Raw genomic sequence first — 14,803 nt, 5'->3', positions numbered from 1 at the left:
TTTTAAGACCTAGTCACCAGTCTGACATTTTATATTCCAGATTGGTTCCATTGATTACTGGTCAGATTTAAGGATGTTGCTTGTGGGTGGAATAGGGTTAATTGGACTGGTTCCAAAAATAACAAATCTACTGATTTATAAGTGATATGAGACTCCTTAGGAATTTATTGTGTTCCTGCAGGACTCTGGCGTTATACTAGAAGCTAGGAACAAGTAAGATATAAAACACTGGAATCCCACCTCTAGTGAAGGAAACAGGTTATTAAAATGCTAATAATTACATTGATTCACAGCAGTGAGTGCGTGATAAGGGATAATCTATACTGATCTGAGGAAAAGAGGGAAAATACAAGGAAGGCTGTCAAAAAGAGGAGATTTCTTTTTTTAATTTAAATTTTAGTTAACATACAGTGCAATATTGGTTTCAGGAGTAGAATTTAGTGATTTATACATCACCCAGTGCTTATCACAAGCGCCCTCCTCAATGCCCATCACCCATCTAGCCCATCTCCCATTCACCTTGCTCCATCAACCCTCAGTTTATTCTCTATTGTTAAGTGTCTCTTGTGGTTTGTTTCCCTCTCTTCTCTCCCCTCCACCACATGTGTTCATCTGTTTTGCTTCTTAAATTCCACACATGAGTGAAATCATATGGTATTTGTCTCTCTGAGTGACTTCTTTTGCTTGTATAATACATTCTAGCTACATGAACACCATTGCAAATGGCAAGATGCCATTCTTTTTGATGGCTGAGTAATATTCCATTGTATGTATATGTCACAATTTCTTTATCCATTCATTAGTCAAACTACCCTATAATCCAGAAAGAGGGGAGAAGATTTCTGAGCTGAAATTAAAGGTTGAAAAATAATTTAAGCTAACTGTATATCAATCCCATCTTCCCAATTACATGCTTCCTTTTTTTATTTTTTTATTTTTCTTTAATTTTTTTTTAAATTTTTTTAACGTTTATTTATTTTTGAGACAGAGAGAGAGAGAGCATGAACAGGGGAGGGTCAGAGAAAGAGGGAGACACAGAATCTGAAACAGGCTCCAGGCTCTGAGCTGTCAGCACAGATCCTGATGCGGGGCTTGAACTCACGACCACGAGATCATGACCTGAACCGAAGTCGGACACTTAACTGACTGAGCCACCCAGGCGCCCCTCTTTTTTTAATGTTCTCTCTTAAAGTTGTTTTATTCTTCCAAATTGTAATACTAATATAAATAATGCTTGTTCACAAAGGACATAATGCAATACCAAGGTGTACAAAGTCAAAACAACATTTCTTTCCCTTCACTAAATCCCGTTCTACTTCCTTCCCAAACTCCATTCATTATTAAAACCCTTGCCAGACTCCTCCCACAACTTTTCAGTGCTTTTGAATTACATGTTAACTAGAAGCCTGGAATACATGTAGCTTCTGAAACTCTGTGTGTGGGGTGTGTGTGTGTGTGTGTGTGTGTGTGTGTGTGTGTGTGTTTTAAGAAGTTTGGTTTCCATTTATTTGTTTTTATTAAAAAAATCATGTATATACATCACTTAGCTGCTTATTTTATATCACATGTAAAATTGCATTTTAATATTATATGTGAAATATACATTTCGTATAGACAAAGGATTATGTAGCATGTATACATAAGGTATTAAAATGAATAATGTTGTAACAACTGTTAGAAGTTTTAGAGACCATAGGAACCCTTCTTTAATTACATTCCTTATCTCTTATCCCCACTCAAAGCCACAGTGCTCCCAAAAGAGAACCACTGTCTTGAATTTTGAATTACTTATTTTCATTAACTCAAGAATATACCATATACACATCATGTCAATAGATATTGGTTTACTCCTCTTTTTTTTAATTTTTGTAAATGTGTATGCACTAGCATATGCATTATTTACATAAAGAGTGTATTATGCATTCTTTTTATCTGATTGTAGTATTTTTTTCTGTATCTACTCTACACTTCCTTCTTTTCCTCTCCTCTACCCACTTCTGCCTCCCCTTACCTGACCCCACGGACAGCCTATTTTAAAAAGTCTGGTGTTGTGGAGAAATGGGAACCCTCTTGCACTGTTGGTGGGAATGCAAACTTGTGCAGCCGCTCTGGAAAACAGTGTGGAGGTTCCTCAAAAAATTAAAAATAGACCTACCCTATGACCCAGCAGTAGCACTGCTAGGAATTTACCCAAGGGATACAGGAGTACTGATGCATAGGGGCACTCTCAACAATAGCTAAATTATGGAAAGAACCTAAATGTCCATCCACTGACGAATGGATAAAGAAATTGTGGTTTATATACACAATGGAATACTACATGGCAATGAGAAAGAATGAAATATGGCCTTTTGTAGCAACATGGATGGAACTGGAGAGTGTTATGCTAAGTGAAATAAGTCATACAGAGAAGGACAGATTCCATATGTTTTCACTCCGATGTGGATCCTGAGAAACTTAGCAGAAGACCATGGGGGAGGGGAAAAAATGGTTAGAGAGGGAGGGAGCCAAAACATAAGAGACTCCTAAAAACTGAGAACAAACTGAGGGTTTATGGGGGGTGGGAGGGAGGGGTGGGTGGGTGATGGGTATTGAGGAGGGCACCTGTTGGGATGAGCACTAGGTGTTGTATGGAAACTAATTTGACAATAAATTTCATAACAAAAAAAAAAGTAAAAGTAGAGTTTTCACCACTAAATCACACACACACACACACACACACACACACACACACAAATCTGGTGTTCAGTCAGTCTTGCTTTTTTCTATACTCTGCTCCCAATTCATTTCACCATATACAAATACTGTCAACAGTTGTACATCTTGGGGTACCTGGGTAGCTCAGTTAAGCGTCCAACTTCAGCTCAGGTCATGATCTCATGGTTCGTGGGTTCAAGCCCCACACTGGGCTCTGTACTGACAGCTAAGAGCCTGGACCCTGCTTCATATTCTGTGTCTCCCTCTCTCTCTCTCTTTGCCCCTCCTCCACTTGTACTCTCTCTCTCTCTCTCTCTCTCTCTCAAGAAGAAATAGACATTAAAATTTTTTTAAATAGTTGTACATTTTACAAATATTCCTACTCATATATGATGGCAAAAATATAATATACATAATGGCCTGTGTAAATGTGTATATTTATTTTAAAATTTATTTTAAGTGGAATATTATAATTATTTGTGTTTTATATTGCTTATTCAATAATAACTAAAAGAAATTGATCCATGTCAAATGATATAACTTTATTTTGTTTTCTTTTTCATGTCTATATGATATTCAGTATTGTGGCTGTACATAGTTTATTCAGCCACTTTCATTTTGACAGTCATTTGTTCATGGTCATTATTTCCACTATGGACATTGCTTTAAGAAACACACATATATATAAAACCTTTGTCTAGGGCCTTTATCACTTTAGGATAGATTTCTAGGAGTGAGACTATTGGAGTTAAAGATATTTTTAATTTTAATAAGTGTTGTTTCATACTTTTGTAAAAATGATTTAACATTTGTATTTCCAAAAGAAATTCATGAAAGAATACTTTTCTTCATATCCTTACCAGCAATAGATCTTATTTCACTTTTAAAAAAATTGTTATTCTGGTGGGTAAAAGTGATATCTCATTGGTACTTTAATTTGTAGGCCCCTGATCAATACTGCATTTGACTATCTTATTTGCATACCGACCATCAGGTTTTCTTCTCTGTCAGTTGTCTATTTTCATTCTTTGCTCATTTTTCTTTTGGATATTTTAGCTATTTCTTGACAATTTGTAGGCATTTTGTGGTAGTGTAAATAGTGTCTCCTCACCTGTTACTTGTTTTGCATTTTTTTCATTAATTTTACTTTTCTACTAATATATTGTTATAAAAACTGAACAAGAACAGAAAATGAGTACCAAAAGTATATAGGGAACTGTCAAAGGCATGGCTTCATCAGCAACCTTAGCTAGCTGTCTCAAACACAAGGAAATAAAACAATTTCAAAAAGCAGAATCTTTAGTGGTTTTCGTTTTTTTTAATATAATTTATTGTCAAATTGGTTTCCATACAACACCCTTGGCTCATCCCAACAAGTGCCCTCCTCTCTGCTCATGACCCAGTTTCCCCTCTCCCCCATCCCCCATCAACTCTGTTTGTTCTCAGTATTTAAGAGTTTCTTATGATTTGCCTCCTTCCTCTAACTCCCCCCACCCATGGTCTTCTGTTAAGTTTCTCAAGATCCACATATGAGTGAAAACATATGGTATCTTTCTCTGCCTGACTTATTTCACTCAGTATAATACCCTCCAGTTCCATCCACGTTGCTGCAAATGGCAAGATTTCATTCTTTCTCATTGCCAAGTAGTATTCCATTGTGTATATAAGCCACATCTTTATCCATTCATCAGTTGATGGACATTTAGGCTCTTTCCATAATTTGTGGTTTTCTAATTTCTTGACAAGGGAGATGGACCTTTGTGACTGAGAAGATTTAAAGACTAAACTTGCTGGCCGTGAAGATTTGGCCATTTGCCACCATTACAGTTTTAAAGAGCACTGTCTACTCTTCAAACAGGAAATCACCCTCTGTAAGCAGGAAGTGTGCCCTTGAACAACATAATCCATAATCCTCACGGCTGGAATTAGAACACATAGAGTTTCATATACCGCTAAAACCGTGATCATCATATTATTTGACCACTTGGAGATTTTAGAGATTTTAGTTCTTGGCGAGTCAAACTTCAAGACTGATTAACACCTATGAGTAGCATCAAAATGAATTCCTTAAAGTCGGTAAACATAATATCTACTACTTGCAACTATTCTGTTTTTTAGCCAGAGACTTTGGCCACTTGGGGGAACTTAGTAGCCTCTAGCAAAAGGGAATGTGATTAACATCAGAACACTAAGTGCGCAATATGTAATTACACTCCATTAGAATCTATCAAAACAAGATTATAATTACACTTTGCACATGACATGTTCCTTGTAAGGTTGGCAATTTAGAGCTCTGCTTAAAAATAGAGTGCTCTGCAATCTGCAGACCCCCCAGTCCATTTAATAATGACCCATCAATAGTCAACTTAGTTTTTAACAGAACAAAGGTATTGAAATGGACTTTTAATATTAACAACAAGAAACTAACTAAAATGTGTTATGCACAGACAGGGGGAAAATCACTAAAGCAAACAGCAACAACAAGGCAGGAGAGTAAGGCTGATTTAACATGGCAAAACTTATTTAGCAGGTTTTTTAGAAACTGAACCCCAGCTTTGGACCAAGTGTTTGATTTATGCTAACCTTGTGACCCTTGACTTCCCAAAAGGTTTCAGTCTTTCCAATATCACTTCTTTAGCCACAACTTTATTAGAAAATCAACAATCCAGGGAGGGAATGTTAAAAATAAAACTGAGTACTTTTTAGAGCAATATGGTGAATATCAGATTGAAGCCACACAACAAGCCTGCAAAGGAATTTTTTTTTTTTTTGCCCTACTTTGCAGAAGGAATGATGCAGTCCTGTGAGGTTGTGTAACTTGCCCAAAGTCCCTTAGTTAGCAATGTTATACCTGAGATTCAAGTCCAGGGCTTCATGACTCTGGAAGCTATGATCTATTATATAACCACACCCTTACTGGGCACACAAAAACCAAGTCTCTGGTTAAGTTTTACTTTCAAAATCAAAAAATAAATAAAAGGGAGTCAAGATTTGTATTAATTTGGAGAAAAGGCAAGAGAAACAACAAAACAAACAAACAAACAAAATAACCCGGGGCAACAGAAAGAAGATTTGGACAGAGCATTGAAAAGAGCATTGGAATTGGATGTGTGGAGGAAACGAAGGGTACTTGTATGTGGTGGTGGTATTTCATTGAAGTCAAATAGTAGAAGGTGATATTATTCCATATCCATCATAAAGAATTAGGATTTTATTTTTTCCCAAATGTAATAGCCCATAAAAGGTTTAATTTAAAGTAAGTTCAATCTAATTAGAAAATTCTTAGGTCCTAGCATAAAGCCCAAAGTCTGCTTACACCATGCTCTGAAAAAGTAATTGCTTGTCTCATGATCTCATAAAGGTATCACAGATAAGATACAATGATTGATTGTTAAGCTAGGGGATGGGTAGCCAATCCAGTGGAGAAGCCACAGCAAATGGAGTGCATAGTGTGTTTCAACTGAACACACAGAGAGAAGATGGGTAGAAAGATCAGTCCCTTATATTAACTGGAAGTCTGCAGTGTATGTAACCCTCCAAACTCTACAGTCAAAGGGGAAACATGAGAAAAAGAGTTAGTAGAAATCCCACATGTCAGCCTCTCCATTTCATAGGAATAGCTAATCAAATATTTCCCTACAAGTTTAGAAGCAAAAACATATCACTGGTGATTACCAGCCTGGAAATGTAAAGGAAAAGATTTTCAAAGAGAGCTGCTTTAATGCTGTCTCCTGTTATTTGAGGAAGCAGAAGCTGAGAGAAGTGCTATGACTCAATCTGAATTATAACTCATAAATGGGAGAACCTGGATCCAGGTGCCAGTCTTTCTGTATTTGATATACTGTAAAACCTTGGTTTTGTGAGCATAATTCATTCCAGAAACATGCTTGTAATAGAAAGCACTTGTATATCATAGCAAATTTCAAGAACCACTGACTCAGTTGTGATCATTTGACAGTCAGTGTCATGAACGACTTGTATTACAAGACATTGCTCATTTATCAAGTTAAAAATTATTAGTGGGATGCCTGGGTGGCTCAGTAAGTTAAGTGTCTCACTCTTGGTTTTGGCTCAGGTCATGATCTCGTGGTTGGTGAGTTCGAGCCCCGCGTCAGGCTCTGTGCTGACAGCTCAGAGCCTGGAGCCTGCTTCGGATTCTGTATCTCCCTCCTCTCTGTCCCTTCCCAGCTCATGCTCTATCTTTCTGTCTCACTCTCAAAAATAAATAGACAATACATTTTTTTTAATTGATTGCAGTTTTACTTCCTCACTTCTATTGGACCCCTGAATTTAATCTTTCTGCAAAGTCTGTAATATCTGTTGGCAGGAATACTTCATCTCCCACTAAGGGAATGCAACTTTCTCTTACTCCTGTTTCCTAAGATTTGATTCTCTCATTTTGTTCCTGATACTCTACTTTTCTCTAGCTATCACTTATTTTTCTCTTCAAATGAGTCAATAAACCCTCTGCAAAGGAAGTTGATAACATATACCAGAAACCTTTTCATCTTTTTAAAGTTCATATTCTTTTTGGCTTACCACTCTCACTTGAAGAAATATTTGTCTAAATAAAGAAACCAAATGGCAAATGAAGACTTCTGCTCAAAATGTTGTCATCACAGAATGACGTGTGATGATGAAAAAATTACGAAGACCTCCATATTTACTGATATTGAAATAATTATGTAAATTAAACTGTTCATATACTAGGATGTTATGCTCCCATTAAATACTTTTATGAAAACTTTTAATAATATTAAAACACATATGAGATTATAAGTGGCCAATCTCATGGAAAATAAATATTTCTTTGAAAAGAGTATTTGCAGGAAAAAAAAACTGAAGAAATGTACTAACTTTTAAATATCTTTTTAGTTTAGAATAATTTTAAACTTACAGAAAACTCGCCAAGATAGTATAGAGTGTCTGTATACTCTTCATGTAGCCTTCCCCTGACGTTGACGTTATATAGTCCATGGTACATTTTCAAAGTGAAGAATTCAACAGTTTTACAATATTATTAACTCAACTACACACTTGGTTCGCCTTTCACCAGTGTTCTCACTAAGATCATTTTTCTGTTCCAGGATCTAACTGAGGATACCACATTGCATTTGGTTACCATGTTTCCGGAGTCTTCTCCAGTCTGTGAGTGTTTCTCTGTCTTTTCTGTTTTATTTTTTCAAGTCCTTGAAAAATCTGAAGAACTCTTGTCAGATCTTGTTAGAATGTTTCCCAATTTTGGTTTCTCTGATGTTTTCTCATGATTAGTCTGGGCTTATAGATTTTTCGAAAGTGTACCCCAGAGGGGAAGTGCCCTTGCCATCATGGCATACCGGGCAGGACATGATAACAACATGGCTTATCACTGATGGATCACCTGGCTGAGATAGTGTTTACCAAGTGTCTTTACTGTAAAGTAACCATTTTTCTTTTTCCATACCCTGTTCATTTAAAGTCAACAGGCAAGTTGAGGGGCAAGAAGGCACACTACCTAAAGAGGACTATGTTTACAAATATTATCAGGAATACTTCCGTGAAGAACATCCTTCCTGCGGTTATTAATGTATCCATTGTTTATATTGCTTTGGACTTATATATATTTATTTATTCTTTGGGTTGTAATCCAGTACTGAGTTTTTCAAAGCCCACTAAGGGCATTAACATTGAATTACGCCATTCTAATTGACTTCTCTTTTGCTACCTTTAGAATATGTCCATTTCTTTTTAATGAGCAGATGCCAATTTTGTGACCAGAACAGGAAACAAAAACATTAATATCTATGTTAACCCCACAAGGGCAGACCAGTAATCAGATTACTCACATAGTCCAGTGCAATATTTGTTTTCGCCAAGGTTGTGTGAGATTGGGCTGCCATGTGCTGATTTGGGGCGAGTCTCACTCACCTTCATTGCCCGTATGATGAGTTGAGGGCTACCGATGAGACGGCTCATAGCTGACTCTTGGGCTTAGGCTACACGTGTGGACTTATGTGTTAGTTCTCACCAGTGTGTGTTCTGACAACAGCACACAAGAGCAACAGGAGTGGGGACTGCAGGAGTGGTGGCACATGTCTTTAACCCATGTGTCCTCTGGTGCTGAAAGCTGGGCTCTCGCGCCACACCCATTGCTAGCTCCGCCCCCAGGGTGTAGCTGTCCCCTGGAGTGGCTGTTGTGCATCTCCTCAAGGATTTTAAAACCATTGCTATGTAACTAAAGGGGCTCTTCTGCTCTTTTCTCTGATGTCTGTCATTAAGGATGTTATTCTCTCCTGAGTTGGGCCTCGTCCATGATTAGAGGGAGAGACATCCCTTGCATGAATGGAACCACTCTAGAGGTACGGTCAAAATTGAAAGAGGCCATTCTAGAAATGCAGTGATTATGGCTTAAAGAATTCCAGGAAAGGGGCGCCTGGGTGGCTCAATCAGTGGAGCGTCCAGCTTCGACTCAGGTCATGATCTCACGGTTTGTGAGTTGGAGCCCTGCGTCGGGCTCTGTGCTGACAGCTCAAAGCCTGGAGCCTGTTTCAGATTCTGTGTCTCCCTCTCTCTTTCTCTGCTCCTCCCCTGCTCGCGCTCTGTCTCTCTCTCTCTCAAAAATAAGTAAACATTAAAAAAAAATCCAGGAAAGATGTGGTTTTACGTTTATTCAAGGAAATTCCAAATAATAAATATAACATAACAGGAAAATGTTCGCATTTTCTTACTTACTCTGGGTAAAATTGTTGACATTTTCCTGCATACTCTGGATGAAATTGCATTTGTGGTCATCGTCAACAAAGCAGAGTAAAAACCTTGAAAGAATCACTGGACCTCAGTGGTCCCTGGTGATAGAGCAGAGGTTGCAGCATCATGAGTATGTCACCAGTATTGAGTAAATGCGATTAGGAATTGCAGAGGCAGCAGGATCTATAATATTGCAACACACACAGATTCCAAAGGGCAGTGTCACTGTGGCCAATAACAGTGTTACTTCTGTCTTATTTGTTTTATTTCTGTTTTATTTTTTTTATGTTAGGAGATGTAAAGTTAGCCAGGAATTGCAGACTTGACATACAGGGGGAAAACAGAGAGAGAGATTGACAAAGAGGTGGTTCTTGGATTTGTGCAGGAAAAGGTGGTGTTTAAGTACTACAAAGATTCTTCACATATACTAACTGATAGGACATAGGAAAGTGAATATATGCTTCTTTTTTACCAATTTTGCTAGCTCTTTATGAATGAATCACTATACCTCACATGGCCCATGAATTTAATAAGGCACCATTTACTCTAAGTGTTATGCAGGGAAAAGACCCCCTCCCCCCAAAATATTTACTGGGACCCAGCACATTCAAGGGGTAGCCCTTTTTTTGTCCCTGTTCCCACTGCTATGTGCAAATTCCCAAACAGCATGTGTTGGGGGCAATCCTTTCATACATTTAGTATATCATGGTTTTGTCCTTGGCTCAGTGGTCAGATCTCCGAAATATTGGTCGGAAAAAGAGAAGGAAAAAGTTGTTTCCTATATTTGGGTCTTGCAAATTGTTCCCCAACAGAGCTGAGAGAGAAGGATCACTTCATTTTCCCTTAAAAAATCCCCTAGGGTTTGGGGCACCTGGGTGGCTCAGTTGGTTGAACGTCCGACTTCGGCTCAGGTCATGATCTCACAGCTTGTGAGCTGGAGCCCCGAGTCGGGCTCTGTGCTGACGGCTCAGAGCCTGGAGCCTGCTTCGGATTCTGTGTCTCCCTGTATCTCTGCCCCTAACCCACTTGCATTCTGTCTCTGTCTCTCTAAAAATAAATAAACGTTAAAAATTTTTTTTTGAAAAAAATCCCCTAGGGTTTGACAACTGTGTTTCACTGAAGAAGAAGAGAACCCACTACTTTCACCAGGGAAACCTGTACTGAGCTGTGTTGCTGGGGAATTTTGAAAATGTGACCTCATGTGGAGTTTTAACCAGCTGTTGTCCTTGGACCAAATCCTGTTGCAATTTATAATGCTCCTTCTCCATGTAAAATCCTGAGGTCCTAAACATGTAACAGGTTCATACTACATAATTACAATTGGATTAAGACTGTGATAAAGTAAAGTAAACATATATGTAGGAATTATAGAAGGTAATATATATATATATATATACAATTAAAATTATACAATTAGGGGCGCCTGGGTGGCGCAGTCGGTTAAGCGTCCGACTTCAGCCAGGTCACGATCTCGCGGTCCGTGAGTTCGAGCCCCGCGTCAGGCTCTGGGCTGATGGCTCAGAGCCTGGAGCCTGTTTCCGATTCTGTGTCTCCCTCTCTCTCTGCCCCTCCCCCGTTCATACTCTGTCTCTCTCTGTCCCAAAAATAAATAAACGTTGAAAAACAATTAAAAAAAAAAATAAAAAAAATAAATAAAATTATACAATTATATTTATATATATATATAATTAAAATTATATATATATGTGTGTGTGTGTGTGTGTGTGTATATATATATATATATATATATATATATACACAATTTTGTGAGTTCGAGCCCTGCGTCAGGCTGTGCTATCAGCCTAGAGCTTTATTTATATATAAAAGATACCTTTATATATAAATTTAACCTCATGAGGGGTGCCTGGGTGGCTCAGTCAGTTAAGTGTCTGACTTCAGCTCGGGTCATGATCTCACGGTTCATGGGTTCAAGCCCCACATCAGGCTCTGTGCTGACATTAGAGCCTGGAGCCTGCTTCTGCTTCTGTGTCTCCCTCTCTCTCTACCCCTCCCCCACACGGACTCTCTCTCTCTCTCTCTCTCTCCCTCAAAAGTGAATAAACATAAAAACAAAAATTAAAAAAAAAAACTTAACCTTACTAGTAACCAAAGCAATATAATCAAAAAGGTTGCATTTTGCCTATTTCTTTGGCAAAGTTTGGGGGTTTATTTAGTGTTCAGCACTGGCAAGTATGTGAAAAAATGGCCTGTGATTCACCGTAGGGAGGAGTGTAAACAACTATAAGTTTTTGGAAGGGTATTTGGATATAGCTATCAAAAGTTTTAAAATGTGCATGTATTTTCTTCCAGCAATTCTACTTCTAAGTAGGTTTACTCAGGGTTTTACCAAAAAAAAGTCCATTGCAAGGCAATAGTAATTAAATCGAAAGGAGAACTAATCTAAATGTCAGAGTAAAAATTTATAAATTATATGTTTATATATGAACTTCTCTGCAGACATTAAAAATAATATAAAAGCATCTGAAATACAGGGAATATCATAATACATCACAAATAAAAATAGTATGTGACACCAGTAAGGTACAACATTATTAAATATATATGACATACATATGTGTATATATGTTCATGTGCAAAAAGATTACTTAGAAAATATTAACACTGGTCTTCTCTAAATGATGACAACTGGAGTTATTTTCTATGACTTTGGTGGTAATTTTTAAGTTTTCATTGTCCAAATTTTCTACGGTGAAAATACGTTTGGAATCTAAGCAAACTACATATTATAACTTTCAAACTGCTACCTTCTCACTCATACATATGGACACATACATTGTCTTCTGACTGCTCTGGTTTATATTTATATACTCTACTAATATATCACTTTTATTAAGATGATCACATTAATGTTTAGGAAGATTCTGAAGTCAGAGCAATTAAGTGATAATAAACTGCTTTCACAAAACACATTTTTAAAATTAGTAGGATGCATAAATTTTAAGCCCACAGCTTAATGAACCTTTACATAATTAAATGACTTAGGCAGAGACATAGAGCAATGCCATCACCTAGATCAAGACCTAGAACATACTTGTTATCTCAGAAAGTTGCTTCTTAGGACTTTCTGGTTGATAGCCACCCGGCACTTTAATTCATGGTAGTTGCAGAAGTCGTGGTCAAACCTACCATGTGTTTAGCTCTTGCCATGGGCTTGACTCTGTGCTAGATCCTCTAAATACAATATCTCAGGGCGCCTAGGTGGCTCAGTCACTTGAGCGTCCGACTTCTGCTCAGGTTGTGACCTCACGGTTCGTGGGTTCGAACCCCGTGTCAGGCTCTGTGCTGACAGCTCAGAGCCTGGAGCCTGCTTTGGATTCTGTGTCTCCATCTCTGCCCCTCACCTGCTCACGCTCTGTCTCTCTCTCAAAAATAAATAAACATTATGGGGCACGTGGGTGACTCAGTTGGTTAAGTGTCTGACTTCGACTCAGGCCACTATCTCACAATTTTGTGAGTTTGAGCCCCGCATCAGTCTCTGTGCTGCCAGCCTGGAGCCTATTTCAGATTCTGTGTATCCCTCTCTCTCTGCCCCTTCTGCTCATGATCTATGTCTCAAAAATAAATAAGCATTAAAATTTTTTTTAATTAAATAAATAAATAAATAAATAAACATCTCATTTAATCCTAATTCTATATACAATGAAGAAAAGAAGGGTTTTCGATATTAATCAACTAGCCACACAAATTGTTATCGGCAAATAGAAGACAAGCAGGTATTTGGTTGTCTTGAGTTTGGTTTCAAACTTGAGTATTTTTTCCAAATTTTGCAGGTTTTCAATAAGTTGAACAATGGAGTTTGGTAATAACCACCCTAAAAATGACTTGACAGAAAACAAGTTGAGACATCAAATAACAGAAAGCTGACAGACAGAAACACTGGAGACCCTTAAATGCCTAAGGGCAGATAATCCTTAAGTGCCCAGCACACTCAGGAACTGGTTTGGAGAGGTTTTAGGATTAAAGTGACTATAGTACATTATATTGTTCCCAGAGAGCCCAATCCTCAAAAAGAAGATTATACCTTCTTCAAGGATTTCAGGACAACTTTCTAGCTTTTAGAAGTTTTTATTTAAAAAAAATAATAATAAATAAATAAAAGAAATTTTTATTTAAAAAAATAAACACTGTGTAGTAACCAATTGTAAAACAAAATAATTCACCCAAAATCTCACAGAACACCAAATAGTGATTACATTAACGGAGATATTACGAATCTGAAACTAAATTAAAATTCATTTTGGTGACTATGTACAAGTTCTCAGTTCATTACTCTTCCTACAGTTTCATTCCTCGGCAGAGCTGGATGGAAATTTGCATTTCCCCAGGCTCTGCTTCTTTAAGTGACTGACCAGGAGAGGGGCTGCTCCAGGACTTACAACATTAATGGACCACACACTAATTAGCAGGGGAAGGAATCAGTCCTTGCAATGCATGTAAATTAAGTATACAATCAGCAGCTTTCTCTTTAGCTAAAGCCCTTCCATGGGAAAGAACACTCAAGAGACCCTCTCTTTTCCCTTTGCAGCAGCAGAAAAAAAGGGAAAAAAAGGCAATCACCCTCAAATCTGCTTCAGAGATAAATTAAAATGGCTATTTGTATCAGGTGGGAAAAGTAAGGGTGATTTCCCACATCAGGGAACCACCATTAAGGATCCAGAGCTGTATCCTCTGGCTATATTACTCATATTTATTTCCTGTGGGTTTAGAGAAGCAAGAATTAGAAATGAATGGCATTCCTGACTGCTCACAAGGGATTCGCCTCAAGCCAAACTCCTGCTTTAACTTTGCACAGTTCTTAAGTCTCCTGATGCTGTATGTGTGACTCTGCCATTAGAAATCTTCAAACTTGTGACAAACCCAGAAACAATGAGACAGGGAAGTCACACAGTTTGGGAGAAAGAAAACAGCAAGGTCAAACAGATGCCTGAAGCCCAAGGGACAGGATATTTTCAGAGGCAGGGGCATTAGAGAAAGAGGATGGGCCATAAAGATAATTTTGATTTCTTTGAACCATTGAGCTCTCAGATGTAGGATAAAGGACCCAGCCCAGAATCAGGCAGACAGTTAATCAACCTCTGAACAGGATATTGCCATTCTGAATGCCCTATTTCCAAAAATCAAAAACTCATCTGTATTTCAGCTGAGTCTTACTCATAGAAGAAGCATTCCAAAGTTTTGACGTCTGTTAGTATCAAGGGATCAGGCATGCAAATTAGCACTGGCCCTTGGCTGAAATGACACTCATAGCAATTGCAATGTTAAGGGGACCTGCAAAATATCAACAGTGACTTTAAATACACCTAATTTTTCTTAAAATCTGTTATGGAGAGGGGCGCCTGGGTGGCGCAGTCGGTTAAGC

At 37.9% G+C, this 14,803-nt stretch overlaps 1 long non-coding RNA gene across 4 annotated transcripts in view; it reads left to right on the top strand.

Moving 5' to 3' along the window:
- The window catches only part of LOC123603438, a 185,642-nt gene that overhangs the window by 13,116 nt on the left and 157,723 nt on the right, over positions 1-14,803 (top strand). For all 4 annotated transcript variants that reach the window (XR_006714886.1, XR_006714885.1, XR_006714884.1 and 1 more), the window contains one exon: positions 7,785-7,845. This is a non-coding gene — a long non-coding RNA (uncharacterized LOC123603438). The remainder of the gene's footprint in view (positions 1-7,784; positions 7,846-14,803) is intronic.

This window comes from Leopardus geoffroyi, chromosome E1 (assembly GCF_018350155.1).
Source record: "Leopardus geoffroyi isolate Oge1 chromosome E1, O.geoffroyi_Oge1_pat1.0, whole genome shotgun sequence".
Lineage (NCBI taxonomy): Eukaryota > Metazoa > Chordata > Mammalia > Carnivora > Felidae > Leopardus > Leopardus geoffroyi.
The sequence above is the reverse complement of the archived record's forward strand: the minus strand, read 5'-3'. Positions and strand labels throughout refer to the sequence as shown.